The sequence below is a fragment of the Lactuca virosa genome, chromosome 9 (assembly GCF_052849685.1).
Source record: "Lactuca virosa cultivar CGN04683 chromosome 9, Lactuca_virosa_CGN04683_v6, whole genome shotgun sequence".
Lineage (NCBI taxonomy): Eukaryota > Viridiplantae > Streptophyta > Magnoliopsida > Asterales > Asteraceae > Lactuca > Lactuca virosa.
Window position 1 is genome coordinate 118,704,740 of NC_136434.1, and position 20,560 is coordinate 118,725,299.

General features: G+C 39.7%; 1 non-coding gene across 1 annotated transcript; it reads right to left on the minus strand.

Annotated features, from left to right (window-relative positions):
* Positions 1-345: 345 nt before the first annotated feature.
* On the minus strand, positions 346-452 carry LOC145141555 (small nucleolar RNA R71). The gene has a single exon (XR_013722750.1). It is a non-coding gene; the product is annotated as a small nucleolar RNA R71 (small nucleolar RNA).
* Between the last annotated feature and the right edge of the window lie 20,108 nt (positions 453-20,560).

Consider the following 20,560-nt stretch of genomic DNA (forward strand, 5'->3'; position numbering starts at 1 on the left):
AATCGAATTCGAGACGATGTTGGTTCGGGGTTAGTACAACCCGCGATTCCTGCCACTGCCACATTCGAGCTGAAGGGACACATCCTTACTGCACTTAAGGATGTTCCATTTTATGGGAAAGATCATGAGGATGCTTTTTAGCATCTAGATAAGGTCAATGACATTGCGGATTATTTCAATGTCCCGAATGTTAATAGAGATACCGTCTTGCTAAGGATGCTTCCCATTACTTTTAAGGGAGCTGCGAAAGAGTGGTTAAAAGCACTTCCACCTGGTGCAATCACTACTTGGGCTCAGATGCGCGAACAATTTTTGGACCAATTTTGCCCACCATCAAAGATAGCTAAACTCAAAAAAGCGATAGCTAATTTTGAGCAAAATTCGGGTGAGTCACTTTACGAGGCATGGGAGCGCTACAAAGGGTTGTTAAGGAATTGTCCTCAACATGACCTTAACATTCAACAAGAAGTGTCCATATTTTATGACGGGGTCAATGTCATGACAAGGCAACTCCTTGATTCTCAAGGGCCACTTATAAAGAAAAATCCAAATCAGATCAAGGTGTTGGTTGAAGAATTCGCAAAGCACTCTCGTGAGTACCATAACCCAAGACAAGATGGAGTAAAAGGCAGTGGGGGTGCACATTCTGAAGAGATGGCTGCTATGATGGCGATGTTGAATAATATGGACCGGAGATTGACCCAAATGGACCAATCAATTCATGCAATTAGAGTTGGTTGTGAGAGGTGTAATAGTCCACACTTGACTAGAGATTGCCACTTGGATGAATATGGGAACAAGAAGGCTCAAGATTGCTACTCGAGTGGGGATAAGTATGATGAAGACCGAAGAAAACCAAAGAAGGAGTGGCTACCATATGATGAATACAAGAAGCAGAAGGAAGAAAAATATAACCAAACAGGCCGAGGCTTCTACCAAAAAGAGCAACCACCAGCCAAGAAGAAAGTAGATCTCGAAAACATATTGACCCAATTTATGGAAGTTTCCGAGAAAAGGAATGATGATACTGATGCAGTGCTGAAGGAACACATGAAAATGATGAAAGAAAAACAGACAATGATGATTGACCAGCAAGCTTCATTAAGAAATCATCAAGCATCGATCCATAATCTCGAAGTCCAAATTGGTCAACTAACTACTTTGGTGAGCAACAAATTATCCTCACAATTTCCCGAAAAGAATGCTCAATCCCATGTTATGATGATCGAAATTGAAGAAGATGCCATCTCTGAGTTCCTAGAAGCATTAGAAGTGGAGCCAAGGCAGCCCGAACCAGAACCAAAGAAGTTAAAGATCGAAAATCAAAATTCTACTGAAATACCAAACTCACGACGTGAGCCCGCTATGCTCACGACGTGGGATCAGTCTGAACAGAAAACTTCAAAAATTATTCTAGCTTATCGTCCGCCTTTACCGTTTCTATCCCGAGCTGATCTTAGTCCATTGGAAAGGGAGCATTTGGACTTCAGAAAACACGTGAAGGGTATACCAATTAATAATCCTTTTGTCGAGTCATTAGCCAAAATTCCCGAGTATGCAAGGTTCCTACAAGACTTAATAGACACTCGTTAACAATTGAAGAAAAATTCCAAAGTTATTTTAAGTGAACAAAGTTCAAAAGTAGTGATGGGAGAGTTACCTAAGAAGATAGGACATCATGGACGCCTCACTCTTCCATGTGAGTTTGGGAATAATATGAAGATTTATGCTTTAGCCGATTCTGGGGCTAGCATAAATTTGATGCCTTATTCATTTTATCAGAAGTTGAATATTCAGAAGTTGAAGGCTACAAAAATGACTATTCACATGGCAAACCGTTCAGTGATACAACCCCGGGGCATTATGGAAGATATTCTAGTGAAAATTAGGAAATTCGTTTTTCCAATAGACTTTATGGTTTTAAATATGAAAGAAGATCCTGATGTTCTGATTATTCTTGGTCGCCCATTACTTAATACTGCTGGAGCTTTGGTTGATATACATGAATCCAAGCTCAGTTTAAGAATTGGAGATGAGAAGGAAATTTTTGGAATAGAAGCAGATTTCAAGGGAAATGATATTCAAACTGAGGTTTGTAACATTGATGAAGATGATGAACTTGGGGAATTGGAGAAGTTGATGGAAGAAGAGATGAAAACAATTCAACAAGTAAAACGAACAAAACCGAGAGCATCCGTCCCGTTTTTAGTTGAAGTCATTGCCTATACAAATCCAACTTCTTGGGTAAGTAAGGAAAGCGATGAAGTATTGAGTGATGAGGATGAAGACAAGGTTACATATAAGGAGACGAGTCCAGTGGTGAAAGAAGAAAAGGTTCCTATGGAGCTTAAGAAGAATGAAGAAAAATTAGAGACTAAAGGGATCAAAAGAAAGCTTGAGGTAGACGAGGTGAAAGCTAAAAAGGAGAACTCGAAGAAGGCGTATATTAGACGTTTCCAAGCTTACAAGAGACGATGGAAGGAGCAGAAGATTTAGTTGGTGGTGGAGTCTTCAGACAATTCAACGTAGGAGGCACGGAGGCAACCCGAGTTCGGTTTGAAATTTCTTTTCTTTTCATTTTAGTTTTAAATTTTAGGAAAATAATCGTATCATCTAAATCATTTTATGCATGATAAAACACTAAGTGTGGGGTCCCTAAAATTAAGTGGTAATAAATTAAGAATTATAGTTAATAACAATTTGGATTTATTAAGAAATAATATGCCCAGACAGACTTCACGACGTGAGTCTATATGATTCACGACGTAAGTCCAGGAGGACTTACAGACTCCTTATATGTTAGCCCAATACATGTCTGTTAGAACAAAGTTCTGTTAGGATCGTTAGATTCTATGCAATCAAACAATTATGAACGTAAATAAGAACACGAGTATGGATTTGAATATGTCGTATGATTAATGCTTCAACACCTCAGAAGAGCTCGATTAAGAACTTCAACTGTAGAGGTGTTTAGGGTTACAAAATAATAAACGTAATAATCAACTTGGTATTATGCATACATGCATGCATATTTATAGTATAACCCTACTAGATAATCACGGATGGACAGGCCCAATCCGGATACTAAACAAAAAGCCCATGACGCAACATAATTAAACTCTACAATCTCCCCCTTTGCGTCATTGGAACCGAAAGCTCACTTCGGTTGAGCTGCAGAAGTCTTCTTTACTGTTTTGAACACCTTCGGAATGATAGCCAAAAGATGATGACGAAACGTTATGTACCATCGAAGCATGTCAGTGAAGTTCTTCTTATCAACATCCGAGTTCTGCTTGCACCGATGAATAATGTTGATGATGTGCTCTAAGCAGTCGGTTGAAAACAAGTGTTTATCCACAAGAGCGAATAAAAATCTGCGAGCTTCGCCTTTGGTAAACATCACAGTGAGATGTGTTGAATCTATTTGGCCCATCTTCATTTTGTTGACATCTCCTGGTTTCGATGTTGGCTTAATGGTCGGTTTCTTGTTCATGACTTTCGCTATCTCTTGATCCATAGCCGCAACCTCATGGATGTAAGAAGCCAATATCCTCTTCAAGTGTTCCAAAATCGGCTCATATTCTCTCGGATTTGTGAGCAGAATGTTGAACAGCAAAATCCAATCATGAGGGTTTAGATTTGGAAGGTCTGCCAGTGAGATAATCGACACCGAGTTTGCACATCCTCGTGTGATTTTGAAATTGACATTCACAAATTTCCCAGCAAGCGAAGGCTTGAGCACCTTGACAGTGATTATTTTTTGTGCGCTCCATGTCAAGTACTGAGGTTGTCCATACTTCAGATAGAAGTTAATAAGCTCTCGGTCAACCTTGGGATGAGGAAAAGGAACCTCAGCAGTCGAGTCAAAGCAGTGAAACGTGAATGTTTTTCTTGTAATTGGCATGTCGAACTGTGAGTCCTTAGAGTTATCACAGTTAAACGAAGCAACAGGTTCCAACCAATAAATACTTGGAAACTCTATAGCTTGATTGATAAGTGCCTATTTTGTCCATAAGGGAAACAAGTCCTTCTTGCAGTTCAAGGCTTCTTCTTCTTCCTTGTTTCTCCTTTCCCTCTCCTCAGCCTCCTTCGTTACTTTTAAATTTTGATCCAACTCTCTATCTCTCTTCTTTCGCTTGAGAGCCTCAACAATGGTTTCTTCCACATCACTATCACTGTCATCATTGATCTCCTTTCGCTTAGCTTGTGAACCAGAACCTGAAGCTACATTATCCTTCAGTTCGGTTGTGACTTTGACTTTTGGTTGGGTAGTTTCTGTTTTCACAATCACCTTCTATTGAACACCTTCTCCCCCTTGTTTTGGAGAAGTGAATGGCTCCGAAACACCTTTCAATTCGTGCAACATGGCAAGAGCAGGAAGAGGTTTTGTAGTGAGATGATTTCTGATCGTCAAAGTAAGAATAGGATCATGTGCACCAAGAAGATTGGTCAACATGTCCTTCACATCTCCTAGACAGCTACGGAATACAGCCCTTTCGGTCTTCAACAAAGAAATCTCTTTTTCTGCTTGGGCTAGCTGCACTTTCTGTACTTCAATAGTGGAGGATTGTCGGGCCAGTTCTTCCTTCAAAGCACTTTCTGTTGCCAAGCCAACATGAAGAGATTCAAGGCGAGAAGTCACTGAGCTGATAAGTGATGAATTCTCGGTTTGAATAGATGAACGCACAGCTTCAAACTTGATTTGCTCTTCTTGAAGAGACTTAGAAAAGGAATCCACAGAGGCTTGAACCTTGGTTGCATTTGTGTCAGCATGCCCCTTCAACGACTCAAGAAAAATCTGAGTGGTATGAACAATGTCTGTAACATCACTGGTGGCCTTTTTGCAAGAGGAGGTAGACGCATCAATAGCTTGTGTGGATTTTTCAATGGACTCTGTGTATTGCTCTAAAGCAGTGTCCATAAAATCTTTGAGCACCACACCACTATAGGACTTGCTGTCTTCAAGCAACTTATCCAACTTCTCATGAATGATCTGCAAGTGTTGACTGGTAATATGAGCATCATCATCCTCATCAGTAGGAAGCCGATAGGGACTGAAGTATGTAGAGTCATACTCATCATTAGCACTACCGAGAGTGGCACCAGAGTCGGTTGAATGTGAGGGTGAGAGAGGTATAGAAGTAACTGGAGGTACTGTTTCAGTACTGGCCCCCGTATCAGATACGTTAACAACTACTGTCGGTTCAGGAATAGTAGTGGTGGTAGATTGGGAAATTAATGGAGGTGGTAAGGGAGTTGTTGAAATAGGAATAGAAGTAACTGGTGGTGGTGGTGGTAAAGAAGTTGTAGTTGGTGATGTGGTAGGTGGAGGAATAGGTGCAACCAAAACTGGAATTGTCTGTTTCGGTGATGAAGGTGGGGTAGGAATTTTGTCACGAATAGGTTCGGTTGGAGTTGGGGAGCGGGGAGGAGTATTACCTCTCGGTGATTCATGATGACTTTCCTCTTCTTCATCTGCCTTGTCATTTTCTGAGCTTGGAGGAGTGGGACTCTTGGACCTTCTGGCCATCTTTTTAATCTTCTTGGGCTTGGAAGAATCTCCTTTATCAGACTTTCGCTTCTTTGACTTAGAAGCCTTGGACTTGTCCTCCTCTGTTGTCTCCTTCTTTGTTGTAGCCCTTTTCCCTCGGTTTCCAGGCTTGTCCACAGCTTCCAGGGCAGCCTGCTGTTCTGGAGAAAGGACTCTCGGTCATGTAGGAGTAAGTTTGCGATAATCAGCCATTACCTTACTCTCAACTGTGACACATCGATACATAGACTCAGGAATAGAGCCATTGTGAGGGAACTTGATTGGATCAGAAATAATGATCTTCTTGGTGTGAAACGTGGCAATTGACGCGACCAGGGCATCCTTCATTACAGGAATATCCAAAGTGTTAATCGCCCTGCGTGTAATAAGAGTCCAGAAGCGTCCACACGAAATTTCTGAATGCCTCGTAGAAGTGTTGAGGCTCTGCACCACTTGAGACCAGATAATCGTCCCATAATCAAGATTTAGACCATTGTAAAGTCCATAGAGAAGGGTCAGAAAACCCTTGCTGGTGCCATCCGATCCACCACTCCTCTCTGCCAAACTCTTGATGAGAAGAGTAAGCAAACCATTCCACTGTGATGGTAAACAAGACTTCTTAACCTTTGTAACTGTGGTCAGCACATCCGTATACCCCATCTCATAGAGCATCGAAAACAATTGAGTAGTTGAGATGAAGTCTGGCGAGATGACAGAGGAATCCACAGCAAGATGCATCAACGAACAAAATCTCCCCTTTGAAATAGAAGCCTTTTTATTGTGTATTTGAAAGTTGATGTGTTCTTTGTTCTTGTCATACATGGCAGTAGAGTAGACCTGCGATAAAAGCGACATCGGAACGGCTTCAACCTGCGTTAGGGCGAGAACCAACGGTGAATACTTCAGACATTCAACTACGTGCAACATATATGAATCAAACAAACACGGATTGAGTTCGATTATCATATTCTGATTTGGCTTTATCAAAAGCAATGTAAACGAAGCAGTCTGATCGTGAACGGATGAAAAAGTCACCATTGTTGATCGAAGAGGGAAGATGAACAGTTTGAATTTTCCTGGTAATGTGAGAGAATTTGTTGCTGGTAAAAGACAAACAAAAGTAGAACCCCTTTATATACCGTTGCCAGGAGAGAGAAAAATCATGACGATAATGACGTGATCACTAAAACGTCGCCTGAAAAAGCGCGATGTGACAGTGTGGTTACTCCCAGGAATACGTCAGCACGCGTGGGTATTGAGACCGTTCAAATTCACGCGCCCAAATTCTTATCCTCAATCGTCGTTTGAAATTCTTCGTCGTTCCAAAATTCAGGATAACCCTTGTTTAGCCAAAAGATAAACAAAACTCGAACCAACAACAACCAGAAAGTTGGAAAATAAAATTTTCGTGCAATAGAGTGACAAAAGATAAAGAAATAAAGCAAATGTGTATGGGATGTGAGTGATGTCTCAGTATAAGACAGAAAGCAGGGGATTCCGGGCAAGAATCGCTTCCGTCAAAGTTAATATAGACTTGAAGTGCTTGTGTGGTTTCCCAAAAAATACGATCAAGTGTTTGTTGAGAAACATTGAAAGGCTTCTTTTAATTGTTAGGCTTTGGGTAGCTTATCTTCAACCGAACTTCGAGTCTTAACATAAGACCGAACGTTGGAAGAAGTACTTGTGAGACCGATGTGGTCTGTTGAACAAGTAGGTAGGATATATTTTATAATGACTAAAGAAGATATAGAAATCTTAAAAACAAAAATAATCTGGATCTTTATGGGAGGAAAAGCCTTGGTGTTAGACAAATTCATAACGATCACTCAAAAATAAAAATAAGATTTCAGTAGGTAACCAGTAAGATCTTCAATGTAATCATTCACCGTCAATTCATTATAGGTGTTGAATTTTAGGTTTCACTCAGCGCGTGGTATACGTATCTAAGATCACAAACACAGATTTTATGCAACCATAAACCTCAGTGGTAAGGACCGAGAGTCTCAAGGGTTACAGTGGTGAACCGAAAGTTGATGGAGAATGTAAGGAGGGTGGCTAAAGAACAGAAAGTACCTTCTGCTATAAAGACGTGACTAAGCAGAAAAACTCTTAACTCATATGAGAAGAGTAAGGTAGCTCTAGACCGAGTTGACTGTAACGGCCTAATTGGGAAGAAACGATAGGTATAGATCGAATCATTAAGGCCTTGCTCTAAGTCGTAGAGGCGTTGGTCAACATGCAGCAGCATGCTTCTAGGGACCCGTAACTAGTTCTTATGGAAATGATTGTACCTGCCTTAGCTCCAAATTCTGTTGTACTGGTACACGTGTGACCTAATTAAAAGAAAGAGCAAACAAACACACCACACAAACAAAACAAACAAACAAACCTAACAAAAAAATATTTTTGAAAATTTTGAAATTTTCTGAAAAAATAATAAAAACAGAAAGAGAAAATATTTTTGGATTTTTGAAGTTTTCTGAAAAATAATAAAAACAGAAAGCAGTAAAAAGAATAGAGATTATAAAATATACAGAATATACAACCAAAACCTTATCTTTATTGAGTGAAGCGAAATAGACCGAGCGTTCGGTTCATTTCGGTTCCTTAAAATTCCGGAGCCGAAAAAGACCGAGCGTTCGGTTCATTTCGGTTCCCAAAAATTATGGAGCCGAAATAGACCGAGCGTTCGGTTCATTTCGGTTCCTAAAAATTCCAGAGCCGAAATAGACCGAGCGTTCGGTTCATTTCGGTTCCCGAAAATTATGGAGCCGAAATAGACCGAGCGGTCGCTCCATTTCGCCTGTCTAATTTTTAGTGCAAGATTTGAGGATTCGGTACCGACTTTGCTTCCATCATTCCCAGGCCTTGTAAAATTTTATTGAAACTTGCTTCAGGTAAGGCCTTAGTGAATATGTCAGCCAGTTGATCAGAAGATCGAACAAAATGTACTTCCACGTTCCCATCTTCTACATGATCCTTGATGAAATGATATCTAAGTGCAATGTGCTTAGTTTTTGAGTGTTGCACTGGATTGTGACAAATCCTTATTGCACTTTCTGAGTCACAATAGAGAGGAATCTTCTTCATACTCAGCCCGTAATCTCTCAGTTGACTTTGAATCCATATAACTTGAGAAGTGCAAGATGCTACAGCTATATACTCAGCTTCGGCTGTTGAAAGTGACACGCAGGTTTGCTTCTTGGACTGCCAGCTAACAAGTTTTCCATCAAGAAATTGGCATCCACCTGTAGTGCTCTTTCGGTCTAGAACACATCCTCCAAGATCAGCATCAGAAAAAGCTTGAATGAAGAATCCAGATCTTGCAAGATACCAGAGACCGAGAGATGAGGTTCGCTTCAGGTAACGAAATATATTCTTCACTGCCACCATGTGAGGTTCTCTTGGATTAGCTTGAAACCTAGCACAATAACAAACATAAAACATAATATCTGGTCTACTAGCTGTTAGATACATGAGGGACCCTATCATTTGTCGATATAGTGTTATGTCAACAATAGGTTTTTCCAGAGATGGTGTTAACTTAGTGCCAAATGCCATAGGAACCTTCACTTTTGAGTCTCCTGTCATGCCAAATTTTGTTAGTAAGGTCTTTTTATACACCTCCTGGTTGATAAAGATACCTTCTGGTCCCTGTCTAATATTCAAACCAAGGAAAAAATTAATCGGACCCATTGCGCTCATTTCAAATTTAGTCTCCATCAACTTCCCGAATTCAGCTGTTAAGCTAGGATTCGTAGAGCCGAAGATGATGTCATCGACATAGATTTGAACTATCATTAGATGTTCGCCTTCTTTCTTTCGAAAGAAGGTTGGGTCAACCGAACCTTGCTTAAATTTCGACATTTTCAGAAAGCGAGTTAAAGTTTCATACCAGGCTCTCGGTGCTTGCTTCAAACCATACACCGCTTTATCCAGCACATAGCAATGATCAGGAAATTTCTCATTTACGAACCCGGGAGGTTGTTCAACATACATTGTCTCTTCTAGTTCTCCATTCAAGAAAGCACATTTGACATCCAGTTGGAAGACTTCGAAATTTTTGTGAGCAGCATATGCAAGGAAGATTCTTACTGATTCCAACCTAGCTACTGGAGCAAAGGTTTCCTCATAATCTATCCCTTCCTCTTGACAATAACCTTTAACCACCAACCGAGCCTTGTTGCGAATGACATTACCATCTTTATCTAATTTATTTCTGAAGACCCATTTTAAGCCAACCACTGAAGCATCCTTTGGTGTAGGAATCAACCTCCAAACTCGGTTGCGTTCAAACTCATGGAGCTCATCTTGCATTGCTTGAACCCAATCAGAATGATCAAGCGCAACATTTACAGTTTTCGGTTCTATCTTGGAGATAAACGAGTTAAACATACAGAATTCAACTTTAGAGAATAATGCAGTTTGTTTCGCTTTCAACTGTAAACGAGTGAGCACTTTTTCAGATGATTCTCCAATAATTTGAGCTTTGGGATGGTCCTTGGTCCATTTGACTAATGGAGGATAATTTGGGTCATATGCAGGATCCAATTCAGCATCCACCTCCTCTTCCAATTCTGATTGATCACCCTCGCCTTCATCAGTTGTATTCTCTTTCTCCCCCTCGACTGGCGATGTGAAACCTGTCGCAGTATCATAATTTGCATCCTCTGTTGGAGATAGATTCTCCCCCTCGATTGAACTGCTATTGAGTGGGTTTGTAGCAGAGTTGTCCCCTACACCTGGACCTATAAGAATCGGGGATGAAATTGGATTTTCCCCCTCGAAAGATACTCTAGTTGTCTTTGGTGCTGATGAACTCTCCCCCTTAAATATTGGGCCGTTAATTGGAGAGTGAGTTGAGGATTGACCATCTGTAGTTTTAAGAGGTTCACTTTCCATTTCTTTGGCAGCTTCATCTATGATCTTTTTGAGATTATCAATTTTGTTATCTGCTGCTTTCGCCTCTGAGTGTGCCGCTTTCTCTGGTTCATCGAATAACCGAATGTACTCTTCAAACAAGTTGGATATTGGAACCGAGACCTGTCCAGATTCCGGAAATATTTCTGCTAAGTCACCTTCACTCCTTTGCACTTTCTTCATGTAATTATCGTCAAAAGTGACGTAATAGGTTTCTTCAATACGTTTGGAGCGTTTGTTTAACACTCTGTAAGCTTTTGAAGAGAGTGAATAACCAAGAAAAATTCCTTCATCTGCTTTGACGTCAAACTTGTTTCGGTTCTCCTTTGAATTAAAGATGAAGCACCTTGAACCGAACACATGGAAAAATTTGACGTTGGGCTTCCGATTGTTTATGATCTCGTATGGAGTGATCGAGAATCTCTTGTTGAGCAAAGATCGGTTCTGAGTGTAGCATGCGGCTGCTACTGCATCAGCCCAGAAGTATAATGGAAGAGAAGCAAAACTAAGCATGGTTCTAGCTGCTTCACACAAAGATCGGTTTCGTCTTTCAACAATCCCATTCTGTTGTAGTGTATAAGGAGCTGAAAAATTGTGAGTGATCCCCTTGTCAGCCAGAAAGTCTTCAAAATCGTTATTCTTGAATTCCAGACCGTTGTCACTTCTGATATTCCTCACCGTTTTCCTCAGCTGTACTTCTACTTGCTTGATAAATGTCTTCAACTTGGGAGTTGCATCTGATTTCTGTTTAAGAAAGAAAACCCAAGTGAAGCGCGAAAAATTGTCTACTATAACAAGGATGTACTTACTACCACCGATGCTCTCGATAGCCGAAGGTCCACATAGGTCAATATGCAGAAGTTCAAGAGCTTCAACAATCTTCGTATTGATTCGTGTAGGGTGGCTCTTTCTGCTTTGTTTGCCCATCTCACACGCTGCACACAGATGTTCTTTGTCAAACTTGAGAAGAGGGAGGCCTCACGACGTGAATTCTAGGCGTGAATAAACCTTGTTCTGTTTAATTCTAATCTGCTGGGTGTTTCTTGTTTGGTTTTTGTTGTTTCTTGTTTTGCAGAAATGGCTCCTAGGCGCGAGGTTCCAATAGGGGTGGCTAGTTTGCACCCGTTTATGTTTTCCCGACAACTTTATCGCGGGATGTTTTTACACGTTGCAACAACCGGTTAGGATGGTTGTACAATCAGGAAATTGCTGTTGCACCGACTGTTAATTGGTCAAGATTGAGAGAGGTCGGCATTGTTGATCGGTTGTCCCTGTTTCTTACAAAATTATTTGTGGGAAACGGATTTTCTTTTACATGTAAGGGGTGGCATAATTTGTTTGCTATGCAGGACAGGGTCTATAAGGAGTTATGTGTGGAGTTCTTTGCAACTGTGGCATTCCATGAGAATGTCCCCAGACCCGACCTACAACAACAAGCCTTGGTTTTCCGTCTAGGTGGAGAGTACCGGGAATGTATTTTGGTTGAGTTTTCTTGGAGGATGAGGTTGTATGAGGCTTAAGAGGCCATGACTCATGAGTTTGCGATGTTTTTGAGGGAGGCTTCTCGTGGTTATGAGAATGGGGCATCGGGGGTTGAGTTTTGGAGTAACATTGCATCCGGAGTTTTCAATTCCGGGGTGTCGTCGGAAAGCAGCATCAAATCACCCATTCACCGCCTTATGTACCGACTCATGACATTGTCTATCAACCACAGACGCCATGGGGACAGGGTTACCAAGATGAACTTGTTCTTTTTATGGTCCATTTTACAACCGGGAGTGTGTTGCAACATCCCGTACTTTCTGGCCCGCTACTTGGCGGATTATGCTGTGAGTTCCCGCCCTGGGAGTCCTATTTGTGGAGGCCACTTTATCACCCGTTTTGCCCGGTCTTACAGTGTTATAGTTCCCGACATCACACGATCCTTGACTTGTATGGAGGGGAATGAATTTACTTTGGGATATTTGGAGACAATGAGGGTGGTATGGAATTATGGATCACATTGGGGGATTGTGCATTCTGATGATGATAGTGATGAGCAACCGAGTGACCAACCCGAGCAGCAGCCGCAACCGAGACCTCACCGACGGAATGTGCGAGCACGTGGAGATACGGGCCGAGTTTAAAGGTTTGAAGGAGGGATGCCCACCGACCCATTTCAAAGTCGGGTAGGTTCATATTTAGACAACCTTCGTGGGGGTGTTACATATAATATCCAGCTTATCGAGGGTATTTATTCCCATTTGGGTGTGATTCGACCACCCACCGTGCCGCCACATTGCCCGTATATCCTGACATGGGAAAAACTATGGATGCCACGAGGGGATGGAGTCGGTACTAGCGGAGCGCAAGAGGATGAAGATGACGATTGATCATTTTATTTTGTTTATTTTTGGTTTTTTAGTTTAATTTAGTTTGATTTGGTTTTTCTTTTGTTTTTGGAATTTGATTTGGCTTGTAAAACTCTTTAAATTATTATGTTACTTTTCTATTTTCTTTGGTGGTTATTTCCAGATTTGCTAAAGGAGTCACGGGAAAGGAAAGTCGAGATGAGAGCTTATACGTTTAGCCAAGCATCGTTTAGAGTTTAGAGTCGAGAGTCGAGACCCACGATTAGAAATAAGTGTGGGGTGAGTCAAGAGAAAGGATAAAGTTAGAGAAGAGTCATAAAATCATGCATTAGAAAGGTCTTAATCCATTAATACATTTGGTTGAAGTCAAGAGTTGAAGGCAGAATTACTTTCTGTTTGATCAGTACTCACGTCGTGAATCTTTAATTTTCACGTCGTGAGTCAGATTCTCAATGGTTTCCAAAATTCACGTTTTAGCGACTTCACGTCGTGACGCTTAGGATTCATGTCGTGAATCTTGTTTTTCCACAAAAATGAAGACCATTGGTCCATTTTATTTCATGGGTCACCATTCTTCTTCTTGGGATTATTATGAAGACAATTATGGCTCAGTTTCTCAACAATCCAATGTGGCGTTTGCTTTTCCACATTGTTCTTTCCGCTTTGTAGATTTCCAACACATTTGTTGAAGATTGAAGGCTCGATTATATATTTGGTTGGCACATCTACATATCTTGCATGTTTCAAAATCCAAGTTCCTTATTCAAAGAAGAGGTCCATATTCAAGATGCACACTTCATCCACACGATTAGAGTTCGATCTTGCCACTTCTATCCCATGGGAGTCTGTTCCTTTTTCACCCTTGTATTGTTTTTAATTTATTTTATGCATACAATGAGGGCATTGTATGTAATAAGTGTGGGGTAGGGGTTGAAACAGTAAAGAAAAAGTAAATTACTAGAAAATTTAAAATTTTAAAAATTTAAAATTCATAGGTTTGAAATAATAATCTAATAATTTAATCTACTAATAATTTGAACTTAAGTTGCTAGTGTTGTATGGGATGATCCGATGAGAGATCAAATTTTTATTTGAGCCAATACACATTATAGTGCATTTGTGGCCCCCTTTATTCTAGTGAAATCATAGGACAAAAACACAACCTCGCTTAGTTTGAGGGATGCAATATGTTTAACAACATGTACCTGAAATGTATCCAGGAAAGCTTATGTAGTCATTGCACTTAGAATAATACCTTAACCAATAAGGGTTGAAGTGGAGCGCTCCTGCTTAAGCATGTAGGGTTTTTGAGTGAAAAGAGTAAGTACATGTAAAAAAAAGAAAGAAAGAGAGAAATTACCAAAAAGTGAAAAGTTGAAGAATTTTTGGAGCAATCAAAGTATAAAGTTTGAAGATCAAAGATCAAAAATTCTGAAGAATTAAAAAGTTGAAGATACCAAAAATCACACAAAAAGGTGGTGAATTCAAAGAAATTGAAGATCAGTTATCAAACAAGTAAAGAATTCAAGAGCTCCATATTGTGGTATTTAAAAGTTGTAGTTATCAAACAAGTAAAGAATTCAAGAATTCAAGAGCTCCATATTGATGTTAGCGATGAGAGTTTGAGTTTAAATAGTTGGATTTGCTTGAGGGCAAGCAAAGAATAAGTGTGGGGTATTTTGATATTGCCATATTTATACATGTTTTTAGGCAATATTTACTTATATTTTTATTAATATTTTGGTTATTAGCATAGAATAATGGTACTTATAAGCTTAAATTATATTTTACAGCCAAATAGAAGAATTTTTGGAGAAAAGGACTTAAATTGAGAAAACATGGAACTTTGGAGGCTTGGAGAATATAAGAGAAGGAAGCTTACGTAATCTGCTATATTCACGTTGTGAGGTTTATAGATTCACGAAGTGAGCACGAATCTTCCAGAAGATAAACAACGCGAAGAGGAGTCCTTGTCCAACACGTATATCTACTATTCACGTCGTGAGACATATCCATTCATGATGTGAGTGCGGAAAAATTAGAAACTATATATACTCTTGCTCATTACGACTTGAGGGACTTTTGGCTGATTAAGGGAGTTCCTGGAGACGAATTGTAGAAGGAGAAGTGGTATGGAATTGGCTTTCAACACCAAAGGAGAAGAGAAGTTCATAATTGGAGTCTAGTTTTGGTACTTTAACTATGTTTTTGAGTATGAGTTATTTGAGTTTGTTTGCTAGTATGTCCAACTAAATCTAGCTGCTTATGTTAGCTAGATGAAGCTGGAACTCATGGTTTTAATACTCTAGCTTTGATTTACTTGTTGGTTAAGACTTGTGTTTGATTGTTTGAACCTAGCATGGTTGATTTAATATTTGATTGCTTTAAATTCTTGTTCTGTGTAGTTAGTGAATATGAATCTGCATGAATTTGAATACCTAATAATTCAGTGAACACTAGGTTATTAGAGCTAAGATCAAACCAATCTTAGATAAGCAATTGAATTATTAAAAATTAGGCTGTGCTAGAGAACTCATATTATGACCATAAGTGTGTTTGTCAAATCAATCATACATAGCTCCAATTCTATTTAATAATTGATTCACTTGTTAGCTATTTTGTGACCATACATAGATTTACATGAATTAATTAATGTTAGGAGATTTAGAACTAAATTGCTAATACTTTCTTAATTGGTAACCAACAATAATTGTCATATCTGATTTATAAACCATTGAGGGAAAGTGGATTCGAACTAACAGAAGTGTTTTGTTTACTGATTGAATTTGTGTTAAAGGATTAAGTTCATCTAAACTTGCAAAATTAGATAAATCCCCTTTCTTTGTTAGTAATTAGGTTAATTTAGTAGTAGATAGATTAATTAGTCAAAACCGTTCCCTGTGATTGACACCCGACTTACCCGACTATTCTATAATTTGACTAGGTACACTGCCTAGGTGCAATTTAGTTAGTTAAGTTAGTTAGGTTATAAATATAAAATTAGGTGTAGCTATTTGCACGCATCAACTTCCAACAATACTAGAGTATTGAACCCTGCTCATGTACTTCCTTTCTTCATTAGTAGTGGGTATAGTGCTTGGACCAAGTTTAAAGTGATCCGCCAAAGGAGTTCCAACCGGCTTGGACTGATTACAGTTGAAGGATTGCAGAACTTTCTCATTGTACTTCTGTTGAGAAATACACAACCTCCCTGCTTTTCTATCCGTTTGTATCTCCATCCCTAGTATCTTCTTTGCTGCTCCCAAATCCTTCATCCCAAACTCATTCTTCAGGGTCGCCTTCAAGTCATTTATTCCAGCCATGTCTTTGGCTGCGATGAGCATATCATCAACATATATCAACAAATATATGTAGGAATCTAGTGACAATTCCTTTGTGTAAACACAATTGTGAAACTGGTTCTGAGTGTCGCCATTCGAGATCATGAATGAATCAGATCTCTTGTACCATTGTCGTGGAGACTGCTTCAAACCATACATGGATTTCTTCAGCAAACATACATGGTCCTTCTTAGCATCAAGGAACCCTTCTAGCTGGGACATATAAATCTTCTCTTCTAAATTTCCATGAAGAAATGCAGTTTTCACATCAAGCTGTTCAAGCTCCGGATCAAATGCACTCACCATGTCCAAAAGAACCCGAATTGTCTTGTGCTTCACGAGCGGTGAGAACACCTCGTGATAATTAGTTCCTTCTTTCCGAGAGAACCCTTTTTCCACCAACCTTGCCTTGAAGACCCACTTGCATCCCACTGGCTTTGCTCCCTTTAGTAATGGAACAAGATCCCATGTTTCATTTCTTCATTTATGGCCATCAACCAGTCATTTTCTTCTTTACTCGCCACAACCTCTTTATATGATTGATGATCCTCAGTGTCAATGTCTTCTCTGGTTGCTAAGGCAAAAGCAATGGAGTCAAGCTCACTTGAATTCACACATCCCACATATCTGTCAGGTTGTCGAATAACCCTCTTCGATCTTTTCTTTGCTATAGATTCAGACCCATCGTCTTTCCCGACATCAGCACCACTGGACGAAGATCCCATGTGTTGCTCTTGTGTTTCATGTTGTCCAGGCTGTTCACTGTCACCTTGCTCATTGTCATTTTACACAACTTTGTCTGGAGTTTGAGATGCAAACTCCACCTTCTAGCTAGCACCTTGATCTTTGTTCCTTGCTTGACTTGTTTGACCTCCTCCCTGGTTACCCATGGCAGATTCATCAAAGGTCACATCTCTACTCATGATAAATTTAGGAGTTCTTCCTTCTTCTGTACACCACAGTCGATAAACTTTTACTCCTATCGCATATCTTAGAAATACGCACTTCATTGCCCTTGGCTCAAGTTTACCATCATTCACATGAGCATATGCGGGGCATCCAAATATACGTTAACCAGAATAGTCAGAGGGTTTCCCGAACCATACCTCTTGAGGAGTCTTCAAGTCTATTGTAGTTGACGGTGATCTGTTCACCAGATAGCATGCAGTGCTAACTGCTTCCACCCAGAATTGCTTGGATAAGTTAGCAAATAACCGCATGCACCTTACATGTTGCATGAGTGTTTGGTTCATATGTTCTGCCACTCCATTTTGCTGTGGTGTGTGTCGTACAGTGCGGTGCCTCACCATACCTTCTGCCTTGCAGAAATTATGAAATGGAGCATTGCACAACTCCAACCCATTGTTTACTTAGAACTGACATGCCCTTCTCACTCATCTGCCCCAACCAACGATGCCACAACTCTGTCTTGTCATCTCCTTCATTCAAGGATTGGGAGATAGCCACCGTTCCCATAACCGTACGGCCTTCTAGGATATAGTTCCCTCCACGATTCATCTTCCTTTTCATTATAACCAAAGATCCTTTGGTCACTTTGACCCAATCACCTTAACTAGCATACCTCTTCCCATTCTTAGCCAATGTTCCAAGAGAAATTAGATTCTTCTGAAGTTCTGGAACGTACCAGCAATCTAACTTCCTGACCTTGCCATCATGTATCTTGATCTACACCGTCCCACTATTGGACTTCCCATTCCTCAGCTGTGGACAATTTCGCTTGAAGTGCCACTTCTCCTTACATTACAACATTTCATGTTTGATGAACCTTTATACTTTGATTTTGAACGTGATCTCCCTCTATTTCTCCTTTTTCTCTCTTCTGTCCTCCCTCTCCCTACAAACAAACCGGAACTGGACACTTCCTCTCCACCTGGAACTTTTCTTTTCAGTTCCTTGGACATCTGAGAGTCCTTCACATCATTCACAGTGATCGTTGTCCTACCATAAAGCATGGTATCAACGAAATTCTCATATGAGTTAGGAAGCGAACATAAGAGAATGAGCGCCTCATCTTCATATTCAATCTTCACACCAACACCTTGTAGATCCAAGATGATGCGATTGAAGTTATCCATATGATCTTTCACTTGGGTACTTTCAGACATTATAAGAGTGTACAACCTTTGCTTCTGATACAACATGTTCGTCAGTGAGTTGTTCTGGTACTTGTCATAAAGTTTATCTTCTGGAACATTCTTGAGCATTATCATCTTCAGACATTCTGAGAGTGTACAACCCATTGGCCTATAGGCCCATGAAGGGTGTCAACGAATCACAATCCATCATGAAGCATCTTCTGGAACATTCTTGAGCAATATCATCCTCTAGTCATACTTGGATCAACATGGCACAACAAAGGAATCAATATGGCGCATCATGTACCAAGATGGTCCATCACGGCGCAATAGCTTCTTCATGGCGCAACAACAAACCTAGTTGGCGCAACAAGGATCTAAATGGCGTAAGAGCATCAAGTATGACGCTTAACATCAATGTTGGAGCAATAGCATTACCATGAGCAACAGGCACATGCATGGCTCAAGAAGGCAATGCATGGCTCAGCAAGAAAACAAGATGGCTCAAGAGGAGAACCCGATGGCGTAAGAGCATCCCTCTTGACCCATCTCTTCATCATGTGGCGCAACAAGGACCTCTTGTTTCTCCATATCCCTTCCAAGTGCTCCAAACCTCTTCCAAGTGCTCCAAACTCCTTCCAGGTGCTCCAAACCCCCTTGAACATGATCTATTCCTTTCACACTTGATCAGTTCCTTTGTCTGATGATCCATTCCTCTCTCAGAAGATTCGTTCATTTGTCTCATGCTCCATGAACCCCAAGTGCTCCGTTGAGGTCCAAGTGCTCCAAATTCTTCATGAACATGATCCAAATGCTCAAAATGCTCGAGTCACATTTAACAAGATGCTTTAGTTTCATGTTTTATGATCATCTTAGTGATTGTGGATTTATATCACAATTGATCCTCAAAAATATCTTAGTGCAATTGTATGACTAAGACGAGGAATCCAATATTGTTGGAAATAGTTCGATCAAGAGATGAGTCATACTTCATTCCAATCAAGTTTTACAGCCATGCTCTAGTAACTACAAATCGGATCTTGAAACTCTTTTCAAACTAAGAAGGTTAAAAAAAACCTCGAAATATGTGGAGTAAAAATGTTTTCTTACTCTAGCACATATATAATTGGAGTTGTGATGTTTTCATTAATCGAGAAACAAAAGATAAACTGAGACATATTCTTTGGAGTGTTTTCTTGTTGGGAATCAACACAAACTTTTGAATACTTGTTTTAGCTAATCAAGGAATGTTCCTTGAGAGAAAACTCATATGTCAAAAAGTCAATGGGAGTCGTATTGATCTTGAGAGTTTCAAAAGTCATCCGATAATAAACCTTTTAGTTATCACTAGGACACGACCTGAGGTTGATAACGTATCATGTTTGGTTGACGCATTATTATTTCTATGCACTTCAAGTTGAGTTGGCAATGCTTATGAGTTCTATGTTTTCATTTAACTACAAAAGCAAAAGCTTGTTGGTCGGTGAAAGTACATTGATCAATATGGGTGAGCTGTTAACAACATGGAAGCACTGGTAGGCCCTTATGCTTCCAGAGGGAAAGAAATTTAGAAGTGCGAAGTTTAGTCCATGAAGGAAAGCTAAATTTGAATTTGGTCTTTTTCTAAACCTTTTCTTATAATTGTAGGTTGGAAATGATGGATTCACATGGATAGAAACATATGCACCTTGAAATCTATGTGGCAAAGATTCACTCTAATCCATGATAATTATTATTAGGAAATACTTTCGCTAGTAGATTTTAAAGATCTGATAAAGATCAATATGGGCATTGGTTGTGTTAATTGCATTCTCAAGTTCATAATATGATTATGACACCCCTCTTCATATTTCGAATTGTGAGGAATGGCAAGGAAATGTTTAAACTTTCAAGACATATATCTATATGTTCTGAAAGGGTTTAATCACACACATATGCTATCTAATTAAGGTGCATAAGCTTAAGAAGTCTAGTTGGAGACTTATCGAATCATTGCGTAACAGAAATATGTACATTAGTAACAAAGTCAAGAGTATTGATTTATAGAAGGCCAGTTGATTCCTGGGTACATGTCAAAGCTAGTGGAACCATAACTGTTATGCTAGTATTGTATGTTGACAATATTGTTCGTAGGGAACAAAGTTTTCAATTTGCGAATTGTTTCACTATAGTAGACTTAAGGGTGTAACGTCCCAAAAATAAGAGAAAATTTTCATTTTTCAATTAATAAAACATTATCCCAAAACATGAACATAAGTCTCAAAAGGATGAAATGTATCAAAACATCACAAATTATCAGAGTTATTATAACATGCGGAACTA